General features: G+C 47.3%; 2 long non-coding RNA genes across 9 annotated transcripts; both read right to left on the reverse strand.

Annotated features, from left to right (window-relative positions):
- Positions 1 to 6072: 6072 nt before the first annotated feature.
- Positions 6073 to 13655, reverse strand: LOC310882804. Its single transcript, XR_014573145.1, has 4 exons — positions 13387 to 13655; positions 10932 to 11087; positions 10580 to 10797; positions 6073 to 9742 (listed from the first exon to the last, which is right to left on the reverse strand). It is a non-coding gene; the product is annotated as an uncharacterized lncRNA (long non-coding RNA).
- A 166-nt stretch (positions 13656 to 13821) lies between these two features.
- Positions 13822 to 26540, reverse strand: LOC310882667. Of its 8 annotated transcripts, none has more exons than XR_014573066.1 (9): positions 23960 to 26540; positions 22382 to 22465; positions 21720 to 21902; positions 21308 to 21575; positions 20576 to 20700; positions 18762 to 18849; positions 18179 to 18327; positions 16984 to 17109; positions 13822 to 16874 (listed from the first exon to the last, which is right to left on the reverse strand). It is a non-coding gene; the product is annotated as an uncharacterized lncRNA (long non-coding RNA). The 8 variants fall into 8 exon arrangements; XR_014573067.1 differs by having other exon boundaries at positions 21308 to 21578; XR_014573068.1 differs by having other exon boundaries at positions 21308 to 21613.

The following is a 26540-nucleotide window of genomic DNA, read 5'->3' on the forward strand; positions in this document are numbered from 1 at the left end:
AAAGGCATGTCCTAGTGCTTTGTGTCACGGGGGAGCAGAGGCTGCTTGGAAATTGCTGCTCAGATCCTTCGTAGTATTGACTGAGCCTTTCTATCTTGGAAAGGTGTAACAAGCATGATACCTGTCTGCCTGCTGCAGAGTTTGGCATAACTGCTGTGCACCTGGGTTTCAGCAGCTGGGTAGTTACGGTGACAACTGCCCAATATTGCCTTCCTTGGCCAAAGCTGCAGAGCACCTGTGCCTGTAAGGAAGATAAAGATGAACAGTCAACATCAGAAATTAGAGGGGGACAAGAAAAGGCAGCCAGAATGGGTATTAACATTACCTTTTGCTCATAGGCAGCACAGTTCATGCAGAGAAACTCAGAAAGCTGATGGTGTTGAACTGGAGAATCCTTTGCCGCTTGGCCACTGATGGTCAGGGTAGCAAAGATGTTGTTGTTTCTGTTTTCGTTGTGGGTTGTTTGTTTGTCTGTTTGTTTTTCCTTTTCCTGGTGGTACTCATCTTAACTACAATGGTTAAGGAAGAAAAATATGTTTGTCTGTAGGCTGGCATTGAACTCCTCAGCACTGCAGGTGAGTGCTCAGCTTTGCCCCTCTGCAGCTGAAATCTTCTTGGGGGGTGTGTGTGCATGTGGCTGGGAGATGGGTCTTTCTTCCTGTCACTGCTGAGACCACCTATAGCTGGGGAAAGACACTGCCTGGGGTGGGGATGTGGATGGCACAGGTGCTGCTGTGCTGTGCAGGGCACGCGTTCAGCAGAAGTCTTGTGCAGGAGTTATGGAGGGCAACTGGACCCAAAGGTCTGCTCCAGTCCATGCTGGAGAAATCAAACAACCAGATCAACTAATCTAAGAGGGCTACAGCTAACTGGTTTTTCTGTCTTTGTATCACATCTCGAGCATTTGCACTGGATGCAAATGAATGCCTGTTTCCGTGCTCGTTATTGCACTGATGTTTGAAGACCACAGAGATATTGTGGAAAAGAAGGGCTCCAGCCAAGCCAGAGGAGAGCCTGTGGATGCTGTATCCATGGCGACAGCTCCTTCCACTTTCAGAGATCTGACACCAATTAGAGGCAGTCTTCCCACTGCTAATGATGGTAATAGGGAGGCCGGAGCACTGGGCTGGACCTGGAGGCTGTGGGACTCCGTCCCCAGTTCTGCCAGCTGCCTGCGGGGGACTTTCTCTGAGGTGGCTCAGCTCTGTGTCTCAGCTTCCCCATCTTTAAAATGGGCATCATGATACCGACCTTTTTCTGCAAAATGCTTTGTGATCTGCTGATGAAAAGCGCCAGGTGAGAGCTACGATAACTGATAATAAACTCCACACTTACCATTAGAAAGGCAGTTCCTGCTCAAGGCAAGTCACAGTCCCCTTAACCAGAGATACAGTTTCTCAGGGCAGATCTGGCCAGCTACAGCTTCCAAGCTCTTTGCTTTGCTTCATAGAATCATAGAATGGCCTGGGTTGGAAGGGACCTCAAGGATCATCCAGTTCCAACCCCCCTGCCATAGACAGGGACACATCGGGTTGCCCAGGGCCTCATCTCACCTGGTCTTGAACACCCCCAGGGATGGGGCATCCACAGCTTCTCTGGGCAGCCTGTTCCAGTGCCTCAGCACCCTCTGAGTGAAGAATTTCCTACTAACCTCTAATCTAAATCTCCCCTCTTTTAGTTTAAAACCATTCCCCCTCCTCCTGTCAATATCTGATTGAGCAAAGAATTGCTCTCCATCTTTTTTATAAGCCCCCTTCAAGTACTGAAAAGTTGTGATGAGGTCCCCCCGGAGCCTTCTCCTCTCCAGGCTGAACACCCCCAGCTCTCTCAGCCTTCCCTCACAGGAGAGGTGCTCCAGCCCTCTGGGCATCTTCGTGGCCTCCTCTGCACCCGCTCCAGCAGTCCCACATCCTCCTGGTGCTGGGGGCCTCAGAGCTGGATGCAGGGCTCCAAGTGCATGATTTGCCCTTGGTGGAGCCGTGCTGCCTGTCTCAGATCACCTCCTTGTCTTGCATGTCCCTCGACATTGCTTCCTGGAGGATCTTTTCCATAATCTTGCCAGGCACAGAGGTGAGGTTCACCGGTCTGAAGTTCCCTGGGTCCTCCTTTCTACCCTTTTTAAAAAGGGGAGTGGTGTTTCCCTTTTTCCAGTCACCAGGGACTTCACCTGACTGCCAGGACTTTTCAAATATGATGGAGAGAGGTTTGGCAACTACATCAGCCAATTCCTTCAGGACCCTGGGATGAATGTCATCAGGCCCCATAGACTCATGTTTATTTTCAACAGGTGGTCTCGGACCCGTTCTTCACTTACAGTGGGTGAGACTTTGCTCCCCCAGCCTCCGTCTACAGGTTCAGGAAAGCAAAAGACTTGGGAAGCCTAACTATCAGTGAAGACTGAGGCAAAGAAGTTGCTGAGTACCTCAGCCTTCTCCATGTCTGTTGTTTCCGTGATAGCAGTCAGTCATATTTGTCTGCACCATGGTTTCCAATTCCTCTTTCTTGTTTCCAATTCCTCTTGCAGCAGGAGGAGAAGGCATGCAGTGTCTCATGCGGGGACGTGCTTATCCAGACACTTGACTCTGTGAGCAGAGCTTTCAGGGTGACAAGCTGGTCTCCACTGCCCTTCAAATCTGCTTCTGCTGAGACCTGGATGAACTGAGACAGAGGCTGTGTGAAACAGCTGCCTGGCCCCTGAGGAAGTGCCACCAGCCTTCTACCACCACCCCTTGTTACTGCACCAGGACTCTGAGACAGGTGGGACCACAGTGCAGTTCCTGGCTGAACAAGGCAATAGGGGGTTACCCACAGGAGGCCCCAGAAACCCCTCCAACAGTGTCCTCAGCTGGAAGGCTGACACTTGGCTAGCTGTGCTTGGTTGCAGTGTGGGAGAGAGATCTGGAGGACTTGCAAGATGCGTGTGTGCTGAGGGGGTTATTGCCCCTCTGCAATGCAAACCAGGAGGTATGGACACACTAAATACACTTGCTTGGATTGTACTGGCTTATGTCATCTGTATAACACATGATCAGCAGGTAACTTAGGGACAGTATTTGAAGAGAACACCCACTGAACTGTCAGAAAAATGCTTCAGAAATTTCATTTGAATTCCCTCCCATGTAAAGAAACTGGAACTTGAAATATGTACAGAGCACAAAAGAATACGCTCTAGCAGCAGATTTAAAAAATCAGTGCTTTAGGCAATCTCCTTAGCAGCTTGTTAGATGTTTTATAAGTGTCCTTCCCAGCTCCAGAAGAAATAATACTACTAATGATCATGTCAGATGCAAAATAATTTCACAGCCTTTTTTTCTCTGTGAGCTTTCCAACTTCAATAAATCAAGTTCCCTTCTATGCAGATGAAGGAATTCAAAACCCATAGTACAGATGGTTTAGGTGGAAGGAAGGAAGGAAGGAAGGAAGGAAGGAAGGAAGGAAGGAAGGAAGGAAGGAAGGAAGGAAGGAAGGAAGGAAGGAAGGAAGGAAGGAAGGAAGGAAGGAAGGAAGGAAGGAAGGAAGGAAGGAAGGAAGGAAGGAAGGAAGGAAGGAAGGAAGGAAGGAAGGAAGGAAGGAAAAAGAAAAAAAGACACCAGGGCCATCTTTTTCTGCTTTAGTTCCAGCCAATACTTTGTTTGCCTTAGCAAGTCAGGCACTTGCTGAGCTGTGATACCTTCTCATTAGCACAGCTGAGTGCTCTCTGGGATCCCATGAGGAGGTGTTAGACTTAAGCGTGGAGAAACATAATAAGGGAATCTGCACGTGCCTGCATGTTTCACTGCTCTGTAAAGTGATCTGGTGGCCCCAGGAGAGGTGGTGAACATCCAGGTTTCCCCAGGGTTGGGGTGGTGAGATTGTCGTGCTGTGGCATGATATTCCTTCAGGCTGAGAGGTGATTTACATGCCTGATGTACCGGGGGAGTGTTTCAGCCAGTGAACTGTGGGAACTATTATTCTCCTTGCAAATAGTCCTGTGCTCAGGATGATTGTCCGTGTGGACATAACCACACCTGAACGATTGTCTCAGTCCACTAGGAGAAGCTTTCCTGCCAGTGACATACTTGGGGATGGCAGAGGTGAAGCAGGGCAGAAAGGACACAGGCACCTTTCTATCTTCTGCCCAACAACACACCAGTGAGAGGTTTACTCCTTTGTTTTTAAAGATGGAATGTTGTATAGGGGAGGTGGCAAACATATTTTAAACTTCTGCCTTGAAATTTTGGGTTTATTTCTAACAAAATCATTGCAACCCAAGCTAAGGTAATTTGAACTACCCAGAAAATTCCTGTGTGAAGTCCCTTTTCCAGATACCTTTTGAAACTCTGTTGAATTTTCTCAGGGGGTATTGGGGAAAAGGTCCCAGAAATGACTGTTTGAAAAAAAAAAAAAACTGCATTGAAATGAGCAGAGTAGTATGAATCTTCAGTGCTCAATGTAGTTATAGACCAAGAATAAATAACTTACACTGCCAGATCAATCTTCCAATGTTGATTGCATTCATCTACCCTCTTTGTTCTGAATAATAGAAAACACCACTCCAGGCTCTTGCAGAAAGTAGACTAGGGCCAACAGCTCTCCAGCATCAAGGCTTGAGCCTCTGTCTGTAGAGCACTCGAGTAGGGTGACGGCCTCCTCTTGTGCTCCTCCTGCCTTGCAGGTGCTGTCTCCTGCTCAGTACAGCTTGATGCAGGTGTTACTTTGGGCTGGGGTAATTAGAGATGCTCCATCTGCATTTGTGGGTGAGAAGGGACTCCCCCAACCCTGTGTCAGGAGCAAGACGAGCACACCTCTCCCTCGACAATGCGTGATCCCTGAGCGGGGGAGCAGATGGAGCAGGTTTATGTCTCGTGACAGGTTGCAGATCCTAGCTGCAACCAAAAGCTTTGTCTGGAATTTGTATGTCTATAAAGGCATTCGCTCTCATCGAGTTCTCTGGTGCCTGCTAGACTTCGAGCTCACACAATGATTTTTCTCTCTGTTGGGATACTTACACTACCTTTTTCTTATTGAGTTGCCTATTTTTTCACATTTTGTAAGAATGTAATTACCTTTGAAACCTCTTCCCTGTGCTGTAAGATCTGATTGAAATTTAGCCAATGGATTCAGAAACTTGCACAGGAACAATCTGAAAACCCAAGGAGATAGTTACACTGCAATGTAAAATAATCCATATTCCATCTGAGTTTAATTTATCCATAGCATTTACATTTTTTTCCTATACGTTAACTGATGCAATTTTGATAAATTCATTCCAAGCCTGTATGTTCCTTCTTTTTTCTTTAAACTGCCTGAAGAACCCAGCACCACCCTGTAGCTGCTCCCCCTCAAGACCTGCCATGGACCCCATGGTGAGCAGAGCAGCAGCCTCCACTCACGACCTTTTCAATTTGTCTGCAGAACTAGAAAATGCAATTAAAATGAGAAACAAAAGGTCAGAAACTAGAAAACACGTGACTGACTAAATCTAATCTTTTGTGTGTGGATATTTAGTCTCTTAATTGTTAAAGCTGTACCTGAACTCCAAGCATGGCCATAGAGGCAAATGAGAAACACAAATGTAGTGATCTTCTTTGGGTCTTCATTTTCCATGTGAGTTGTTTTCTCTCTTCTGCTTTGTCTAAGCTTTGGGTCTTATTTTGCTTATTTCCCTGGCTTCAGTTGTGATAAACCTCCATGGGGTCCCTGTTTGCTTCACACATGGCTCAAAGGGTGGCGGGGAGCAGCCCATCCTTCACATCAATCCATCATAGGCCGTGGAGAGCGGGAGCTTTTCTTTCTAAAAGAAAAGCCTCCCAGTAACTGCAGGCTGAGATTAATAAAAATGACTTGTTGGGGCAATTTGTTGTTATCAGCCATCCCATATATCCCCCTCTTTGGAAAACCTCTGACCTTTCGTGTCTTTCTTCAGATTGTCTTCCTACTGTCCCACCGACTGATCCCAAACAGATGTCTTTTTTTCCACATAGCAGATCTTGAGGCTTTCACGAGAGAATGATGATGCAATATCCAGTCCTTGAGGTCTGGAAACTTCATTTTAGAGGAGAGAATCTGTGTCATACTTCTTGGCAGGGAGACTGCAGGGCAGGTGTTATAAACCATAGATGGTTTCTGAATGGAGATTGTCCACAGTCAGTTATAGCACCCAAACGCAAATGCTGAGGCTTTAGACTATCACAGCATATTTGCAAAGCATTGCCACCATTTAAGTGCAGTTGGTAGATTAATTTCACTGTGTTTCAATTTGCAGTTTAATGACGTGAAGGTTAGAGTGGATTACAGCCATCTCATTTGGCCTCCAGCTTTAACTGCGGCACAGGGTGTTATTCACTGAATTTCACAAACATTTTAGGCGTATCACCGGTATGCAAATGGCAGTCTACGGACTGTCCCAGTTATTCTGCATTTGAATTTCAGAACCGGGGGCCCGAGGGGCAACTAGTTTTTGCAAATAAACATCCAGCTTTACATGGCTACATGAGGCCTGGCAATCAGGATCGCTCATAAAGGCACACATATTATGGCATGACAACGACACAATCAAAGGTAACTTGACTGTAGCATCCACATATTGTTTTCCTCATCTGCCGTCAGCTTTTTTATTTCTAATTTTGATTGAGAAAGTTAACTGTAAAGACGTTATGGGAGAAATGTGTTTGTCTACACCATGAGGCCGCCTGCCTTTAAAGTGCTGCCCCCAACTATTAACAGCATTGCCCCAGGAGCCAACGTCCCACTGTCGAGGCTTGGTGGCCATCCCTACACCACGGACCTTGGGGACATCTGGCTCAGCTCTGCCTCTGGGAGGAGAAGGTGCCTTTCCTCCTCCTGCTGTAAATCTCCCTTCTGAGCTCTCTGTATGGTCAAAGGCCAAGTCCTGTGCAGTCCTGGAGGCTCACAGCTCCAGGGATGATCACGGTGGGCCACGGCCAGGAGCATCTCTCCTTGCTTCCACGGGATTGCTATTTCTTAGGGCAGACTTTTCCAGAAATCCCTACAAATCAGGGAGACATGCTGTGGCTTGGTTCATAGCTCGTGGCTTGCCGGTGTTGTATTCGACTGTGTGCTCTCCAGTACCCTTTGTTTGCATTATTATCTGGAGCAGCACGATACGACTGTCCTACTTTGCCTCCTGTAAAAATAGCACGGAAATAAGGTTTGATCTTTTTCCAACCACAGAGATAATTGTGAGCTGTTTGCATCCAGGATCTTCCTAGTCTGTTGTTATAGCTATTTTAAAATGATTCTTTACAGCTTTCTCTTTTTTTTGTTGTTTTTTTTTGGTTTTTTTTTGATGGGGTCACTGAGTTTGCTGGTAAATCTTGATACACCTGTCAAAATACATTTTTTTTCACTGACAGAACATTTTGTATTGCAGGGTTAGTGTATATTAATATGTATCCCTTTCTTTTGCCATTCTTCAAAGTAATTTGGAGGATACAATTTTCAAATCTTTTATTGTACATCCTTTTGTAAAAGCGCCTAACTGCTTCTTTCTCTCCTTTGAAATCGTATTTCTTTCTTTCTGATAGGATCAGATCTGAAATCATTTGTCATGTTCCTGATATTTTTCATTTTTGAAGTCAAGCATTGCTTTTTACACTGTTTTTTTAGGCTTTTGTACTTCTTTTCTCCACTTTTAATGTGGATTCTAATGTTTGTCAGACAATTTCATTTCTGTCATCTTTATTCTCTGCTTTATATGATATTTCCTGTTGGTTCCTTCCTACAAGTTTTTTAACCAAATTTCTTTAATTTCCAATTGATATACGTTTTCTAAGTACTGTTGTCATGGAAGGCAAGTGTAAGAAATATTATAGACTTTGTGGTAGTTTGCCAGCCTAATGAGACAGAAACAAATAGCGCACACTGAGAGGCAAAACAGCTCCTAGTAAATCTAATAGGCTTCTGAATTGGCTGCCGTGACCCTGTGGAAGGGGAGATGAACACCTTGCAGGTGGCTCTGCGTATCATGGCCAACAACCAACGCTCTCCAGCGAAGCTCCTGGGTGGGAAGAGGGGGATGCTGTGCCTCTGCGGCTGGGGACGTCCCTGGGGGCACCCCGCAGGGACCCAGCCAGCTCCCCTGGGTGTTCAGGACAGCACCAAGCCTGCAAGTGTCTCCAAGAAAACACCTCCTCATCTTCCCATCCAGAGACAGGGGCAAGCCCAGTGATATTTCAGATGCCTCAGTTAATTTTCTCTCAATGCTTGTTTCTCACCAGGCAGTGTGTTATTGCAGGCAGCAGGGAATCAACGATAATAACAGGGTGAGTAAAGAGGGTCACCTCACCATGGCATCTTTGGGGGGGACCCCCAGTACAAGAAGTCAAAAGGAAGACAAGAACGTCAAATATCATATCAAATATCCTCTGAAAAGTTTGAAGCAAAGGCACTGGAAAGTCCATTGTTTGTTTAATGTCATCAGAACCAAGTAGAGGAACAAGGTTTTTAAAAGCACAAGTGATGAGCACAAAGGAGGTGTCATGGGAACTGCTTGTCTCCATTTGCCAGTGGAGGAGTGATGGTGTTTCAGTGCTGCTTGGGAGTGACAGAGTCCAAAACCAGAAAGAAACGTTGTTTTTCTATACAGTGATTAAATATGGAACCTGGTGCCATGGGGAGGCCAGAGGCCAGGAATATCACACTGAAAAATGTCCGTAGTGTTCTGTATAACTGCTGGTGGTACCTGGTGTAATTAGCAAAATGGAATTAGAGAAGGGAGCTTATCCTTAAAGTTAGGGCTGAGAGCAGAAAGGATCACTCTGAGGACCCACAACTGTGGATTTTTTTATGCTGTCTTCTGGAATAGCTGATGCTGGACACTGTACAGCCTAAGATTTTGGACAAGAGGGCCCCAGCTGCCCGAGAAAGTGCAAAAACCTCATTCTTCAGTACCTCTTCCTCTTACAGTTGAACTAACATGTGGCTGTGCACAGCTTACAGGGGAGCAGTGCCATGAGTTTAGCCCTCCCCACAAAATCAGCCTGGGAATACAACATCTGCTCCTTCCAAGGGAGAGAGCTGTGACCCCAAAGAGGGGACGATCACCTCCTGTGCTGCCTGTGGAACAGCCTGGTGGCTTCCTCTTAATGGAAAAATTATGTATCTGACAAACACTAGTGACTTCCAGAGCAGCATAGCAGCAAGCTGTGGATCCAGTCAAGCCAGCAAGGGAACGCGAATTACCACTTGCTTCAGAAAGCAGATCTCCTCCAGGAGAACAAGAAACTTCCACCAGGTTCTGGCTGTCAGTGGGAGGTGATGTACGGTGAGCTGAGGTCTGGGTAGAGATGGATCTCCTCTGTATTTCCACAGGAATGAAGTTGTTGCTATACACCAGGGTGAAAATCCAAGCACAGTAACGTAGTAACTGCACGGCGATGTGAAAAATTAACTAGCAGTTTAGAAAAGCATATTCAGCTACTGAGGAAGGCTGGAATGAATTGTGCTCAGCTGCTGCTGTTTATGTTTCTCATGCTCTGCTTGTTTCTTCAATTTCTTATGTCCTTTTTCATGTGTCCCTCTTTGTTTTTGCTGTATCTCTTCTTGATGCCACTGCACAGCCCGGATGGGCTTCAGCTATGCTGGGTGTGGAGAGAGCAGCTAAGGATTCACACAGGGCTCTCATAAGCCGTTTCTGCTATAATATCTAATTCACGAGGCTTGTATCTATAATGTTGATGTCCAGCTGAGAGTTACAGCCATACACACAACCCAAAGCGAGAAGAGAGACTGCTGCAAATACCTGCAGTCCAGCAAAGGGTGGGCAGCAAACATAAAGCCATGAGATATTATAAATAAAATCAGCAAAAGCCAGAGTTGCCGCTGAATGGCAGGGCCGTTATGGCTCCAAGCCAAGCCGAGGCTGCGGGCTGGGGACAGCATCCCACCCCATCCCACCCCATCCCATCCCACCCCATCCCACCCCATCCCACCCCACCCATGGGCTCGGGAGGTGCAGGGTGAGCTGACAGTGAGGGTGACAGCCCAGGAAGGAGGTGAGTTCAGGACAGTTCGCATGTGCTGCCTACAGAGCAGTAAAGCAAAATGACCGTCCTAATTTCCTCATTACACTAATGACAGCCAGGAAAGCTGTGCAATTCTTTTCTTTTCATTCCTTTTTTATTTTTATTTTTATTTTTTATTTTCCCCTCAAAATACTGCACTTTCCCTTGGAAGGGATTAGCAAAGCCAGCCCTCGCCACCATCTCCCCAGGGCCTCCCTGGCTCAAGAGCTGCTCGTTTTAAATGATTCAAACCTAGGCTGTAGGAAGGGGGAAACCCCTGGGGCCCCACAGTAAAATGGAGCAGCAATATGACCTTTTAAAAGCAATATGTTTTCTGTGGAAGAAAACCAAACTATCCACGGAGAAACTGTTCCCCAAAGAGCAGGAGCATCGTGAGGTCTTTCTATGTTTCCAAGAACCACTGCTACCAGCTAATGCTTGCTATTGATCAGGCACAGCCTAGATCCATTTCTTACTCTTTCATTTATGAGCATGCTTTAAGAGCCTTGTAACTCAGCTCTTGGGGTCAGAACAAAGGAGAAAGTTGCAGGTGCATATAAGAGAGGGATACCTACCGAAAGATGCCACTCGCAAACACCTTGGTGAGCCCAGCCTGACCTTTCCTGAGGTCGGGGTCGTGCATGACGATGTCCCCCTGCCCTGCCCGATGTCCCCTTTCAGGGCCAGGTGCTGCTCCATCTCCTGCAGTTGCTGCTGGCAGTGCTGGGAGCATCTCCTCTCCTCCCAGGCCACCTCTGAGTGCCCCAGAGGATGGACAGCCTCCAGCTTTTCCCTGTTAATATATGGGGAAAGGTAGGCTGTCTCCTTCCCAAAACAAACCCCAGTGCCTGCTCAGGGAAGGTACAGGCTGTTTTGAGATCCAGTACACATCAGCAAGGAGCATCACCTACCAGGAGAGCTTCAAACCTGCTTAGTGTAGAGCAGAGATCAACAACAGACATGGCTTCGGCTTTCAGAGCAATTTGTCTCAGCTCAAGGCAAACAGAGAACAAGGCAGGTGGTAGAAAACACTGACAGTGGGAAAATGAAGCATGAAGAGGGAGCAGTCTCCGCCAGCGAGACCTAGAAGCACAGGATAAAAGTTTTCTGTCAGCTACAATATCACATAGACAATGATGCCCCGGATCACAAAGCTGGACTCTTTTCAGCCTCATTTTCAATGATGTCTCAAAATACAAGGAAAGTTTGCCATCAGCCTCAGTGAATGAAAAAAAATAATGCCTGACTCTGCAGAAAACACAACTGAAAGGCAAAACATGCCTTTGGCTCATTCTGCAAATCGGTGTCCCACATCTCAAGGAAAAAATGGTTCCCGAAGTACCCACCCAGCTCCTGCCTGTGATGGGAGACTGCTCCCTGAGACACAGCCCTCGTTTAAAGGTTAAAGGAGCAGGAAAGGCAGTCCCCTGAGCTGCTGAAGGCCAGGTTTGTCCTAAGGCTGTGCCATGAACAGGCAGGACCAGAGAGAGAGAGGGAGCGGGATAAATTCATAGCCAGCCAGAGTGGAGTCTGGTGAGATCAAAAAGAAAAAGAAAAAAAAAGAGGAGGGGGTTTATAAAAATGTGAGATGTAACTTGTTCGCTTAGGAGAGAATTTTAGATTTGTTTTCTTCTTTTGCACATCTACTGCCTCACTTCATTAATTATAAGTAATAAAATGTGGTGGGTTTGTTTGTTTGTTTTGTTTTTTTTAAGAAGTCTGGAAGTGAGGCACGTGCCCCAGCCGTGCCAAACATCTCTGCCATTTATTTCTCCAGTGGTTCCGGTGCCCAAACCAATGGGCAGTGAAACAACTGCTAAGTCTTGCTAAGTGTTCACCCTTGGGCTGCCTCTTCATCTTACAGGAGTCCAAGATTTCAGCCAAACAGATTTTTTAATGCTTTGAGAGGGTTCCGAGATCAACAGCCCAAAGCCAAAACTGTCCATGGTCTTCTTGTCCTAGCTCTTTGCCTCATCCTGCTACGTGTAATGATTTACTGGAACGTGGCTGGCACGAGGCCCTGGCCATGCTCTGAGCTGCGGCAGTGCCCAGAAAAACAAACACTGGCAGAAAACAGATTTGCTGGAGGAGAAAGAAGCTGGCCCGTAAGTCACAAAGGCAGGGGCTGCTCTGCAAGGCTGCAGCTCTGGAGATAGTCAGTTTGGGGAAAATATTGCAGAAGGGAGTGCAGTTGTTTTACAGTTTGGGGTTTGTATACATCCTGCAGTGCCTGGTGCGTGTTTGCAAAGCCCCCGCACTGGCAGGGTGTCTCGTGGCACAGCTGAGTGCTTGCAGGCACCTGCAGAGAGCCGCGCAGCTCGGCCCCACCACTGCTGTCCATCTCCATCAGAGGCAGCACGGGGGAAGGAGGTGTCTGTGTGGCAGATCTCGGCATGTCCTGAACAGCAGTGGGCTGCCCAGGCTGTATTATTAAAATAATGATAGGGACACAGCCACGCGTTGGCTGGGAGCTAGCACAACCACCCAGCATAGACATGGATCGCTTCATCTATGAGAGCGCTTTCCTGGCAAGGAGAGGGTTCATAATGGGGGGAAATGGTGTACGTTTTGCAGAAAACATCATTAATCTGAAGCCGCTCTGCAGGCAGGAAAACAAGCCACTTAGCCACAAATGCCACCGAGTGCTGCGGCTGCCGGTGGCTCCTCTCCCCGCACGCCAGGTGAGATAACAGGAGCTGCGAGCAGCTCGGAGGCCTGCAGAGACCCCTCAGCTGCTTGGCACTCTCGTGATTAAAGACCTTTGGAGCCCTGGTTATTATCTCCAGTCCATCCCTAAGCTGTGCAGCTCATCCCACAGGAGCTTTATCACCACCACCAGCAGCAAGTAAAAATGTGTCTCCCACCGGCAGGGCTCACCACGCTCCCTCTGTTCATGGCTGCAGTGGAAGCAGCCCCCCAAAACGACCGTGCAATGCAGGAAAACCACGTTACACTCCAGGCTGCGTCACGTTGCGGGGAGGAGAGCACGTGCTGGCTTACTGGGACACACACATTCACCAACCCACTCCACCACCCCCAAATGCAAGATCCCCACAGCCCTTAGCAGGTAGGTGGTCACTGCTGCTGCCTTTATCTGTAAGTAACCTGGAAACGCAAACACATCGCACCCTTAATTCACTGGTGCTAATTTGAGAGCAACATTAGCTTTGTCCTCATTGGCAAAAGGAAGAAAATTCCAGGTTTTTTTTTTTTTTGGACAAAGCTGTGCAAAATAACGGTGATGCAAAACACAGCCTGGGCAGGTCAGAGGGTGGCTGGAATAAGTCAGTGGGGTGGCAGGAGGGCAGAGTGGAGGGGGGGTTCCCTGCTTCTGCAGAAGCAGGAGCACAGCTCCCCACAATCCAGGCTGCACCTGGCTCACCTGAGCTTGGAGGATTGGTCTGGACTCTGAAAAGCAGAAGTACAGCGACCCCAGCACCTTCACACCAGTGCTCACGGACTCTTCAGACACCCACAGCATTTGGACTCCCAGTGCTGCTGTTTTTACCCTGTGGCTGGAGTAAAAATTTCCATTCAAAATAGTAAAATTTAACACACACATGCACAAAAGTATATACCTTTTCCCTGGAGGTGTTTCCAGAAATTTCCTTTGAAAGAACGGCAATAGAGACATTCACTCAAATGGTCTTTCTCCCTTCCACCTCTCCCTGGTAGGGCTGAGGTCCCTGCACCCCTTCCAGTGGCCAAAGGCACCCATGGTCCCTTCTGAGCACATAGTTGGTGCCAGCAGGGAGCAACGAGCAGGTGAAATAGGTGTTAAGTAAAGAATAACTAACATTGTAAAATCCAGGTGGGAAAGGACCTTGGGGGTCACCTAGTCCGCCTTCCTGCATAGCTCTGGTACCTCGTGCCTGCTCCTGCAGTTGGCTGGGGTCTCCAGTCATGGCCGTGCCTTTCACGCGATGCTTTTCGCTGCAGAACATCTCTCCTCATCATCGTCACTCAGCCCAGAGACACGTGCATGGCCAGTGACCGAGGTTCCCACCCTGCTTGGTTTAAAGCCTGCCCGCATGTTAGCAGCCCTGCCAGCTTTGGGCTGTATCCAGCCACCTCCCATTGAAGATGACCACTCGTCTGCCTGGAATTGCCTCCTTCGTACCACCAGCAAGCAGACAGACACCACCAACTTATTTCACTCCTAATAAACTTTACAATCATTACAAGTAATTTACGCTTTCAGCTTCTGCACTGCCACTTGGTGAGAGACGAGCGGGTGAAGATGACCTGTGCAAAGTACCAAACTTCACATCTCACGGGGAAGGTGCCCCTGGAGAGGGGGTTGGTGTGGTTGCTCACAATGACAGTGAAGTTCAGCAGCCACCAAGCCCTCCCTCACCTCCTGCAGCCCAGAGCAGTGGGAACCACAATCTCCCTCCTGCCTTTTTCTCCAAGGAAGGACCCCAGCCAACTCAGAGCTGCTCTACTCGTGGTAATGCTCCTTTCCTTGGGTCTTCCAAGGCCGCAGCAAACTTCCAAGACTCCCTGTCCCCCCCATATCCTTCCCCAGGTGTCCCTCAGGGGCCACTTGGCTTACTACCCCATCCCTGCCTCCCCCCAGCTGCCTCCTCCAAGGGCCTCCAGCTTGGACCCCCCTGCAGCAAGACCCCAGATCCGGAGAGCTGCTCAGGATCATCCACGCCTCTGGGAAAGGCACGGGCATCCTGACAGCAGTTAGCGCCATGCTCAGCTTCATTTGACTGACGGGTAAATGAGATGTTTAGTGATTTCTCTGCGGTCTGGTTTACAGCAGAGAGAAATGGCTCTATCTGAGCTGCTCCGCTTCATTAGTAGTTTAGAGAAGAGGGGAGGAAAAGAGAAAGCTGCCTCGAGGTTGGAAATTAAATTCTTTTGTGTTTAATCCCCCCTGGAAAAAAAAATAAAATAAAAAGAGCAGCAGCATTTTGGCAGATCCCTCTCCCTCCTGGCTCAGGAGGGATGCTCACAGCAGGACAGCAGAGGGGCCACCAGGAAACCTTGGACCTCTGCCCAAGTCTGCCAGGGCCCCTGCCAAAGCTGCTGAGTGGTAGCCCTCTACGCATGGATGATTGTTTTCTTGAGCATGGGAAGGGAGACCAAGGGCACCCTGCTGTGCTGCAAACGGGGTTGGATGGACCCCGCTAAGCCGTGATTCACTGGAGCACAAACCCGTGCCCGTCTGTGATCGCTGGACCTCAGCAGGGCACTGAATCCCCGCTCCCCTGGGATTCATTGAGAGGAAGAAAATAAAGTTTCTGTTCCTAGGGATTGCAGAAAAATGTCTGCATTTCAGGTCATTTGGCATTTTATGTCCCTTATTAACCCTTTTCCATTTTTCATTTCCCTTTCACTCATTTCTCTTTTGAGTTGGGCCCGATTTTGAAGCAAAAAAAAATGCCTTTGAACATTTTAAAGTGAGGTTTTTACCTTTGAGGTTTTCAAAGGCAGCTTTTCTGTATTGTTCTTTCAAAGTATTTTATGGCAGTTTTCTTTTAATTCTTTTTAATCATTCAAAACCCAGTCACTGAACACGACCTGGAGTTGTGCTACACCCCCAGAAGCACCACCTGGGGGCAAAAACCCTCTTCACTGAGAGCACATCACCCAGCTCATGTTTTATGGCCAACCCAGCATCAGCACAGCTGAGGCTAGAGCAACACGCGTGCCTTAGCCCGGTGCCAGGAGCGTGGGGCAAGAGCCCAGAGCTCTGCGGTGGCTGCTGTGAGCGCTCCTGCAATTAGTGCAATTAGTCCTCTTTCACCAGAAGAGTGACAACCCCCCAGACAGGAGTGGGGATGCTCTGCAAATCTGGCCCTCCTGGAATTGCGAAATGGTTGAGGATGGGAGGCACTTCTGGAGAACGTCTGGTCCAACTGCCCTGCTCAGGCAGGGACACCTGGAGCGGTTTGCCCAGGACCACAACCATGTTTTCTGAAACTCCAGCCCTGAAACACGCAGCCCCAGGAAGTTTTAGTTATCCACATCTTTGGCTTTCTGACTCTAAAGAAGATCTCAAGGATTCAGATGCTGCCGTTCTTGGAGACCAGCACCATCTGGCCCCTGTCCTTACTCACTTTAGATTAAAGACTAGAAAGCCTTTATGAAGTCAAAAGAAAAAAAAAAAGTGATATGTCATCTGGACTTCCTACTGTTTGCTGGTAATTAAGTTTGTCACAGTCTTGACAGAGCTGGGAACAGTGGAGGGAATCAGAAAGAAAAGATGGAGGGAGAGAAAATATAACAAGAGTCTCTCCAGAGTTGTTTCCTTCTGATTCTGTTACCAAAGAAAATTATTAAAAGAAATAATGATATTTCCATGGTGTCTGCTCCCCAGTTCCACTACGGATACAAATTAAGCTTAACAATTTGTCGATTCTTTTTTTTAAGCTCAGGTAATGTCATTCCAATATTTACTGGGCTGCACGCCAACTCCTGGGTTTCATATTGGTTCAAATCTAGACTCTCCCTCTTCATCCCTCTTTGTTTTCTCTTAATTTGTTTCCTTTCTTTTACTTGGAGAGCCAAAAATCCAGCCAGCTCAGTGGCACAGCACCTCAGGAGCAGGGCTGAAGGGCATCTCAGCAGAAGGATCTGCCTGTCTGTATCTCCCTGCAGGAAGAAGTGGTCCTTAGAGTTCATTTTCATCTTTCACTCTGCTGGGATAAAATCAAAACCGCTTGAAAGCCCCGAAAAGCTGCCGGGGCATTATCTGTGCTTCAGTACTGCCACAGCCCACCCTGCCAAACCTCCCTCCTACACCGAGCTGATGGAGATGGAGGTGGCTGCAGTTTGCTCTTGTCCACAGCCGGGCTTCTTGCCCCTCTGGGATCAGACACAGTGAGCTGGGATGCAGGCAGAGAGGCAGCTTCAGCACTAGAAAGGCAAATTTCCATGCAAAAAAAACAGTGTTGCATTGTAAAAGCACTGAAAATATTTGGAAAGTGGAGAACATGAGTGCGGGGAAGTCATTGAAAAGAATTACCATGAGCAATTCCGGCTGTGACCCCACCTCTGCTCTGTCAGTGCCCAGCTTTGGAGCGCCCGCTGGTCTCTGCACATCCATGGAGCCCCTGACAAGCAGGACTTCCTCCTGGTTTCCTTTAGTTTCCTGGGTTGAATGAAAATTATTTGCTCCTTATGGGAAAACACAGCCCCTACCCAAACAACTGCAGCATTACAGGGCGCCACGTGAAAGCTGCTCTGACATAAATCTTGTGCTTCCCCACCTCCCTCCGAACTGGTGAGGCTGCGCAGAGCTCTCGCAGTGGACTTTGCAGAGGGCCATGAGGATAGATTTATTCTGGAATATTTCCACTTGTCATCACAATTAATCACCAGAACCCAAGGAAAAGGAGCGCAGTTTATGAAAACTGAAAATGAAAAAAGCAGGGAATGTGACTGCAGGAACCTGACAAACAGGACAGCAAGACAGGGAGACGGCTTAGAATAATCCATTTTCATGCCAACTCCAGTAAAAAGAAAAGAGAAAGACTGAGCAGCATCCTTCCCCATGACAACCTCCAGAGCATAATTGTGGCCCTCATCTGAAACCATGCAGCAGCTCTTCAGAACATTTTCAAAAGACAAGGCACCGTATTTTTTAAGCTCTGTCTCAAGCACGATACTCCGGAGAGTCCCTCTACTGTGAAAAATAAATGCTCCTCTACAAAGAACTAAATCCACACTTCTCAAAAACAGCCTCAGATCTGGACATGAACTTCAGAAAACACAGATTAATGTTGGCTAAAGTTTTGCACTAAGGACACTGGCAAGACAGACTCTGTCGTGTGTCCCCACCTGTTCTCCCCATTTCCTTGAGAGGACTTCCAGCCCCTTCACCATCTGCCATGAGAAGTACCAGGCTCCTCTGGAAGGCATATCTGCAATGTTGGCATCATTAATGCAGAAGATAAGGAGGAAGTCTGTTTTCTAACTCAGTAGCTGAGACATGGACTCCAGAATGAGACACCCTGTAATAGCTGCACCCGTGAAGCATTTACAAATAACAGCCTGCCACGGGAGAAGGATGCCCACTTCCAGCATCTGGGCAAGGAAAGGAGGCAGAAGCAAGCTCGGGTTTCCCCTGAAGCGCCCTAACCTCCGAGTTACCTGGGTGGAGGGCAGTGAGGGGGAAGAGGAAGAGGAGGGCTCCTGCCTGGCAGCCTTCTGATTCTCACCTTTGGCTCCATGTAGTGTCAGATGCTTGCAGAACAGATGGTTGAGTCAAATGGGAAATTGGTCAGTGTTTCACTGTGGCGAGAAGAAACGTATTTTTTGTTGATCCAAACCAATTTATTATTTTTTTTTTTGCATCTTGGCAGCTGAGCTGCAAAGAAAAAAAACACACAAATTTCAATGCTGCTTTGGTTTTGTTAGGTTATAAGCTCCTAAAACACCCAAAGATGGGCATTTGGGGAAGGCTACGAGGGTTCTGGCCTGTGCCCCCCCTGCAGGGTGGAGGCAGGTGGACACGGAGGGTCCCGCCACGGGCAGCCCGGGTGTCCCAGAGCCCCGTGGCTCTCGCCCAGCTGCCCTCCAAAGACCTGCAGGCCCACCTGGAAGCAGACCATCGGTTTCTCCCCAAACCTTCAGTCTCCCCTCATGGGCTCCACCCACTGAGCGCATGCATGGCCAGACCCTAAATACCTTTAAGTGATTTGTGGGTGTTAATCCAAGAACCACGAAAGCACGCCAGCATGCTGTTGTGGGAGCAGGTTTGCTTGGAAAGATGGAGTGAGCTTTTAAAGTCTTCGTACTCACAAGGTTTTCTTCATCAGTGACCAACCCGGATGAGTCTTCACACACAGCATCACTGCTTCCCACTACACAGCACAGCAAGCCAGAGCCCCTGCAGAGGGAAACAGCACCATCACGGCCACGAAGAGGAGCAATTCCTTACTCCTACCCCATACCCAGGCACTCAAAGTTCATTAGCAGGAGCAGGAAGGGCACGTAATCAAACATGATTAAGGTACACTAGAGACAGGATATCCAGTGTTGGTGTGTCCCTTAGCGGGCTGTTCTAGTGGGTGGCGGGGGACACGTGGGCATGCAGAACAGGGAGAACCACGAGAAATGAGCCAACAATACAGAGCAGGCTGACAATGTCCACCCAAACTACCTCACTGACCAGGAACTTGCCAGGCTTCTGGACTAGCAGGAACTATGAGAGTTAATAGCAAGCTTTCGTCACAAGTTCTGTTAGTAATTCACAATCCAAAACACACACTTAGGGTTCATGAGACGAATTACTCTCCATGACTAGTTCATTGTCTCTGTGCAAGACACAATGTTCTCTGAATACACTGCTGTCTGTGAGGCTCCCACGGGGCATATGTCTCAGAGGCTGTTGTCTTAAGTGGACATAGCAAAATCCTCTTTGGTATTGCCAAGCGAGGAAGCCCTCAGCTGGAATCTGCAAAGGGAAGCAGCTCCTTTCTCCAAAAGCTGAAATTCCACTTTTGCTTAATAATTAAACCCCCAGATAACAGCTTTTATGCGTGAGCTGAACCACTAAATTACAGGGTGGATCTACAGCCTTTTTACACTGAGTGGAGTTTGCTCATGTGGAAATCTCCTGGTGCATCATCCTGTGGACACATTAACGATGTAAAGAAGGTGAGCAGGTTTTATGGTATTGATTAAAAATATTCCTCTTCCAAACTACAAAAGAATTTATGTTTTGGTTTTATTTTTTTAATCCACTTGGCACAAATTCCCCATCATTTGAGTTGTGCAGTGTTGACGTACGTTACTTTTTTCAGACTCACTCTATTGAAAGTGGAATGACTTCACAGAAGCCGTGAGCGAAGTCTGCAGGGCTGGGAGCAGGGGCCAGCGAAGCCCCCAGGACCCCCCTGTCTGTCTTCTCCAGGGCCTTGGCCTGGGCCTCAGCCACTGGGCATACATTGGCCAAGGATGTGCAATGACACCACCCCGCCAACTGCACCCAAGCTCCCCTACAGACCCTTCTGCTATAGGAAGTTAAAGCAATGGGCCTGAAATGTTGGATTCTCTCTTGTTCAACACTAATTCAAACACCAGTAGTTGTACAACACAGACAAAAATTGGCCTCTCAGATTGTCTCAGGAAACCCAGCAGCTTTTGATAAAACATCTTTCCCATTGCTTGTGCAGGCCAGCAGAAGGCTGCCCACAAGTGGCTCCTCCTGGATCCCAATCAGAGAACTCTTTGTTAGATTTAAATTATTTAAAAGACATGAGCCAAACCTTCCTAGCTGTTCACACACCAAATCCTAAGTATCTTTTGTTGTTGAAAAAAAATGCAGTAAGACTAATGAAATTGTAATGTATGTATTAATTAATGTACATATTTTCTCAGTAAATTTTGCACAGCTATAAATGGCCAAATAAATAATGAATGCTATAGAATAATTTATATGAGCTCTGTTTCTTACTTTGCATGTTCTAATTACTGGTATGAACATACTCCAATGAATTATTGAAAATCACAGAATACATAATATTTAAATTAATTTGTCACCCATAAGTACACGAAAAGACATGTTCAAATATATATTTAATTCTATGAGCATATTGCATTGTAATACTTGCCCAATAAATGGAAGCAGGAGAGGGAACGTTTCTCCTGGCCAACTTTATTAGGGGCTCCAGCTCTGGGTTTCATTTTTGGCTTCCAGTGCGGAAATTCGGCATCTAGATGCTTTTCACTAATGGACCTTTGGAGGGAGAGCAGATTCCGTCATGAAGTACCATGGATGAAACCAACACCAGTCTTAAAGCATTGTAAGCAGCACCTCACACTTGCAGAGTGTGTTGCAGCTGGGAATTTCGTGGTCACTTGCAGATAATTAGTCAAGCTTTAGAATTTCCCTGTGAGGCTGCGTATTGTCATCGCCCTTTCACACGCCAAATGAAAGGATGGGAATGTTCTGAGCCTCTGAATGCAATTGTTGCACAACGTGAACAGTTTTTGCAGCTGCGACCAGAGGTCAGAAGCAACTGAGGGACATGCCCAGTAATTAATGATGCTGGTTGTTAGTATGCTTGACTGCTTGTTTCTCGTGAGTATGCAGAGTAACCATGTGCATCTTGTCAAAAACTGTGCTCTAGAGGGTGGATTTCTAAGAGGTACTGCTGTGGTCTTCTGAAGAACTGCCTAGGGTGATCTGCCCAGCAAGCTATTCACAAGCAGTTGCAACCATTTGGTAGCAGCGTGTGCCCAAAGGCCTACATCACGAGGTACCGGGAGTGTTCCTGAGCTGATGGATGCAGCCACTCCCCCCACCCCAGCAGGCACACTCCAGCCGAAACTGTGTTGCTTACCTATTAGTTATCCACTTACTCCGTAGCATGATGAGTGATCCATCAAACCCACTGCCTTCCCCTCGCTCAGCACACCCATGGTTAACAAGATTGATGAACTGCAGTTCATCCCCGAACGCTGGATTAATCACCAAGAGGATTCATCCTAGGCCGTGACGTTCACAGTGACTTTGGCTTCATCACGATTCAGCCAGAAGATGTCCCACCAGAGTGCAAGGAAGGGTCACTTCACCATGGGCAGAACCAGCAGAACCAGCTACAACTCCTCCTGCTTCAAGCAGGGCATGGGCTGTGTCCAGGTGGCCGCTGGCAAGAGCACAGCTCTCAAGAGCTCTCAAGAGCATGGATTTTCATATCTGATTAGTGTTTAAGTCAGACCTTAGGCTTGGAAAACCTAAATTCAAGTCCTTACCTTGTGCTCTGTGCAACCTCACCACACTGCGGGGTCAGGAATGGCACTTGACAAAAAAATAGGGTATCTGGAGCAGCCTCAGATGAGGGCCTCCTCCTGGTCCTCCTCCTGCCTGCTCAGGGTCAGCCCAGCCAGCCACATGAATGAGGACCCAGAAGGCAAATACCAGGTGAACAAAACAGGCTGGGGAAAAAAAAAAAAACCAAAAAACAAAAAAAAAAAAAAAACAAAAAAACAAACAAAAAAAAAAAAACAAAAAAAAAAACCAAACAAAAAAAAAACCACTTAAGTGATGCTACTTCAGATTGAGCTCAGTGCCTGAAAAAAGAGAATTACCTTTTTTCCCCTTCTTATTCTTAAGTTATGCTGGGGATTTGTTTTCAAGTTTTTCCAATATTTATCAAGAATTTTCATTTGAAAGATTTAGCAGCTCAGAATTCTGATCCTTTCTGATTTTCATTCACCTTTCTTCATTTATTTCTCACTCTGCTGTCATATTCCAGACTTCTATCATTTTTTCCACAAAATGGTATTCTTTTTTTTTTAAAAAACATTTAACATTTTAAAACTTTTTTTTTTTTAAAAAAAAAGTGTTTCTATGGAAAGTGTTAATGAATCTCAAGTCTCTTTAACCACCTGTACAAATGGCACATACTAAATACCTGATAGAAGAGTAGCAGAGTGGAGAACTCCATCTGACACAGACACAAAAAGTATCCTTAGGACATCTCAGTTTGCAGATAAAGCTGTGAAAACAAGTTGCAAATTTCAAATACACTGAAGGCAAAATTCACCCAGAAAAAGGTGTGTGGGGCCGGTAGAAATAAATGCAAGGATGACTACAAGAAAGTGAGCCCAGGGAGAGGAGCTTTGTTCAGGCCCAGATTGAAAATGTAGTCAAATAAGAGAAGGCACCATCCTTGGTGAGCTTTCCTCCTGCACCTGGGCTAATCAAGTGACTGATTATTTGCTGAATATTTAACTATCACATCCAATATGAACTTTGCTTTATAAATGATAAATCAAGCAGCTTTTTTAAAGCTATACCTTGTCATAGTCTCTCCTCCAGCACTTTCATGGGCAGGAATAATTATTTAGTGCACACTGCATGTATAATGAATTTTCAGGCATACTTGTTTGATCTATAGCCTTGGAAATAAAAATCCCATTAGTCTAACAAGCTCACCAATTATTTCCTGAGATCATTGAGCACATTTCAGTGAAGAAAGTTAAATAAAATTGAAAGTGAATGGAGAGCAGGGCAATATGTTGTTTTACAGAGTAAAACATTTTAAAATAGCATTTCACATCATGTTTGGGGGGCTAGAAAGAGCAGAGAATTTATGTCTGCATTAGATAGGTGCATGTAGCTTGCCTGCAGCTGCCCAGCGGAGGCTGAGTTAACACTAGGGAGGAAACATTTGTCCAAATTCAGATAATAACACTCAGATGTCTCTGTCCAAGCTAGTTACCTAGACTCCCCTTGGAAGGTTTTATGGTGAAATATATGCACTTTTGAGTGAAAAGCATTCACAACCATTTCAGATACAGAAATCTGAAGAAAGATTTTTTCTCAGATTTAGAAAGCCAGCGAGACAAACCGCAGAAGAGACATAAAACTGGATGATGCCGATTTCCACTTGGTGTCCAACCTCACCCAGTCACCCTGGGCTTCTAGAGGCTATGGAGGTATCCCCCAAGAGCCACCCAGCTATCTTTAGATTCCAATCTCCAAATTACATCAGCTGCCCTCTGTGGGTGGCTGCTTCTCACAGTTGCCTTGGCCAAACATCCAAAAAAAATCAGTTCTGATGAGATGCATCAACTTCAGAGGGCTGGCAGTGGGGAGGCAAGTCCATCACTCCTTCCCACGACACTCACGATGATCAGGGCGAGGAGGGAGCACCAGGCTCCATCCGCAAATAAGGAGTCGTGGCACAGCTTGATTAATTCTCGTTTGCTCTTCAGGGCTATTGGGAGCAGATTTTTAGGTGATTACAGAGGGGACTGCAGCAGCAGCAAAGGAAGAGAGCGATTAGAGAAAATGCTTTAACAAACACACACACACAGCATCAACATTTCTGACTTCCAAGCACTTCCCTTCGCACCCAAGAAGGTGGCCTTTAACTGCTGGAACATCCACGGAAAAACAAAACCAGAAGGAACAGGCCCTGAAAACAGAAAGGTTCTGCCCTAGGAGAGGGTCAGCAGAAAAGGGGGCCTTAGAAGGGATTATTTACCTTGAGCTGGTGGGATCACCGTCGCTCTGACGGATTATGAACTTCCACATGGAGCGAGGGGATGTGCTCCGAGAGCTACTTGCACAGCTCCCCGCTGGCACCAGAGCCATCACCACCCTCAACTCCTGGGTGTGGGCCCGGCCCCAGGGAGGAGCAGGGCTGCAGGGAGCCGGTCCCCACCACAGCTCCCCCCTGCTTCCCTCTGCTTGTACCCCACCGCACCCTGCGCTCTGCCACCATCCTGCAGGCACCCTTCTGCTCGCTTCTCACCCTGTGCCTCCAAGCAGGTCACTGCTGGTTTTCTCTTCTTCTTGGCAGCCGAGTCTTCTCTGGGAGCCTGGGAGAGGCCATCTGCCTTCCCGCAGCCCTGGCACGTGGCACCCAGCAGGAGTAGAAATGGGTAGGTGCGAAGCAAGGTCGGCACAAGCAGTCTCTTCAGAGGCTGATGAAGCCCCTGCTCTCGTTTTGTCATTTTTCTCCCCCATTAACTGACCCTTCTGGTGAATTGATACAAATGACCATGGAGCCACATGCTCGGCCAGATCAGGTTACTTCTATTAAAGCTCAAAAAAAGAGCATTTGTTCCCTCTTCATCTCTAGAAGACGCACAACTGAAGGTAGAACATGGGGGAAGAAAAAACAGCAGGGAATGATAAAAGAAAAGGCACAAATGCAATAACAAAGCCATGAAAACCAAGTCTTAACTTGTCACATTCAAGTATTGTCCAGATAACTCTGGAAATACTTCGCTCACTGAATCTTTTTAAACATATCTAACAGTGCCTGAGCTCTGTAGTCCCATCCAAACAGGACCATGAGCCACTTTGGGATAACTTCTAAGGTTTTTCAAGTACTCAGACGCAGCACATTAATTAAGGGTTGGAACAGATGGGCATGTATGGATCACATCTGAGCTCGTTTTGGAAGGAGTGCCCTCCACTCTTCCCAGGAGCTGCTAATTACCACCCATCAGCAGGAGATCACAGCTCCAGCACTGAAACACGTGCACCGTGTGGGCTCCCAGGGCAGCTTAATACAGACAAGCTGTTTAAGTTGCCACACCTTTCCCAAAATGTGTGCATTTGCACCTTGCACTTAGCCATCTGTTTTTCTCTAGAGTGATGTCCAGGTACCCACAGGAAGATAAAATCCACGGCAAAGCTGTCACCACACTGCTGCATGGGAGCAGGCTCAGCCCCTGTGCAGGCAAGCCCTGGGGCTGGCCACTGTGCCCAACCACTCCTCCCCAGGTCTGCTCTAGCTCCTGCTGCTGGGATGCCCCCTCCTTAGTACGTGTCAGGCTCATGCCCCTTGCTCCACATCTATGACCTCTACATAGAACAGCAAGTGGAAAAGTTGGTCACAAGGATCTTTCCTTGCTATTACTAGAAGGAGGAGAAGCAAGAAAAAAACAGTTTCCCCAAGCACATCAGAAATGCCAGACTGAGGAATCCTGAGAAGTGGGGGAGCTCCCCATTTGAGGCTTGGGACACCCTTGTTCCCCGTGATTGCTCCCAGAACCCATTGATCTTTGAAAAGGAGACTGAAATAGGCTTCATTTTGAGCAAAACCTCACAGCTTCTACAGCACTATCCTTTCAAGAATCAGTTCTTGGACTGGATGAGGGCCCCTGCACACCCAGGAGAGCAGCAGGTGCCCCAGGTGCCAAGTCAAAGGCAAATAGAAAGCAAGGGGAAAACACCCCCTTCCGCACTCCCCTGCAGAGCACAGCCCTTCTGTTTTCCCTTCCCATCCCAAGCAGGTGCACAAGACAAACGATTCCTGCTGAAATACATTTCTGAGCTCAAAAGGGCTCATGAAGATGGATGTGTCCCCTGGACCAGAGAGCTGGCAGGAAGGTGGAAAAAGGAAAAATTAAAATGATTCCACAAATCAAACTCCAAGGTGTTGTTTAGGCATGAAGGTCCCCTGCTCACTGCCGTATTTGCTTTCTTCAGCTCACGCACAGATTTCAGCAGCTGAGTGTGCATGCACTGAGTGTGTGCCCTGCCCGTGACACAACCGCCAAGCCCATGGGGGCACCCGGCAGGAATGGGAGCTGTGGGCTCACCTGCTCAGCACCAGGGAGCAGGTCCTTGTGTCCTCTCTCTGACCAGAGAGAGGTGCCTGGCACAGCACCCTCCAGCTAAGGTTGCACCTCTGCTTTTTGCATATTTTTCCAGCTATTCACTATTTAAAGGAGAAACTTTCTACTTTTGCCTGTCTGCCTGAACTTTTTTCGAGAGGGAAAAGGGTTTGAAGAACATTTTGTCTTGTCATTTCTTTGAGTTATGGGACAGCAATTGAAAAACACTTTTCCCAGCAGTTTAAAGAGAAAATAACCACAGATACATTTTTCAGAACTGGAATAAAGCAAAAAAAGCATAAGTTTGAAACTTGAAACTGGTTCAGTCACCAGGCTATGGAACAACATAACGTTTGTAAATCAGGTGAACAAGAGAAAGGTCAATTCTGAGCAGGAGCAGCAGATACGTCCTGTGTCTGTCCGTTCAGACAGCTTCTGTGTGATGGTTTTCTTCACATCTCTTTGTAGGGCAGCCAAATGAAGTCTTTTCCCCCT

The sequence above is a fragment of the Anser anser genome (genome assembly GCF_964211835.1).
Source record: "Anser anser genome assembly, chromosome: 16".
NCBI classification, from domain to species: Eukaryota; Metazoa; Chordata; class Aves; order Anseriformes; family Anatidae; genus Anser; species Anser anser.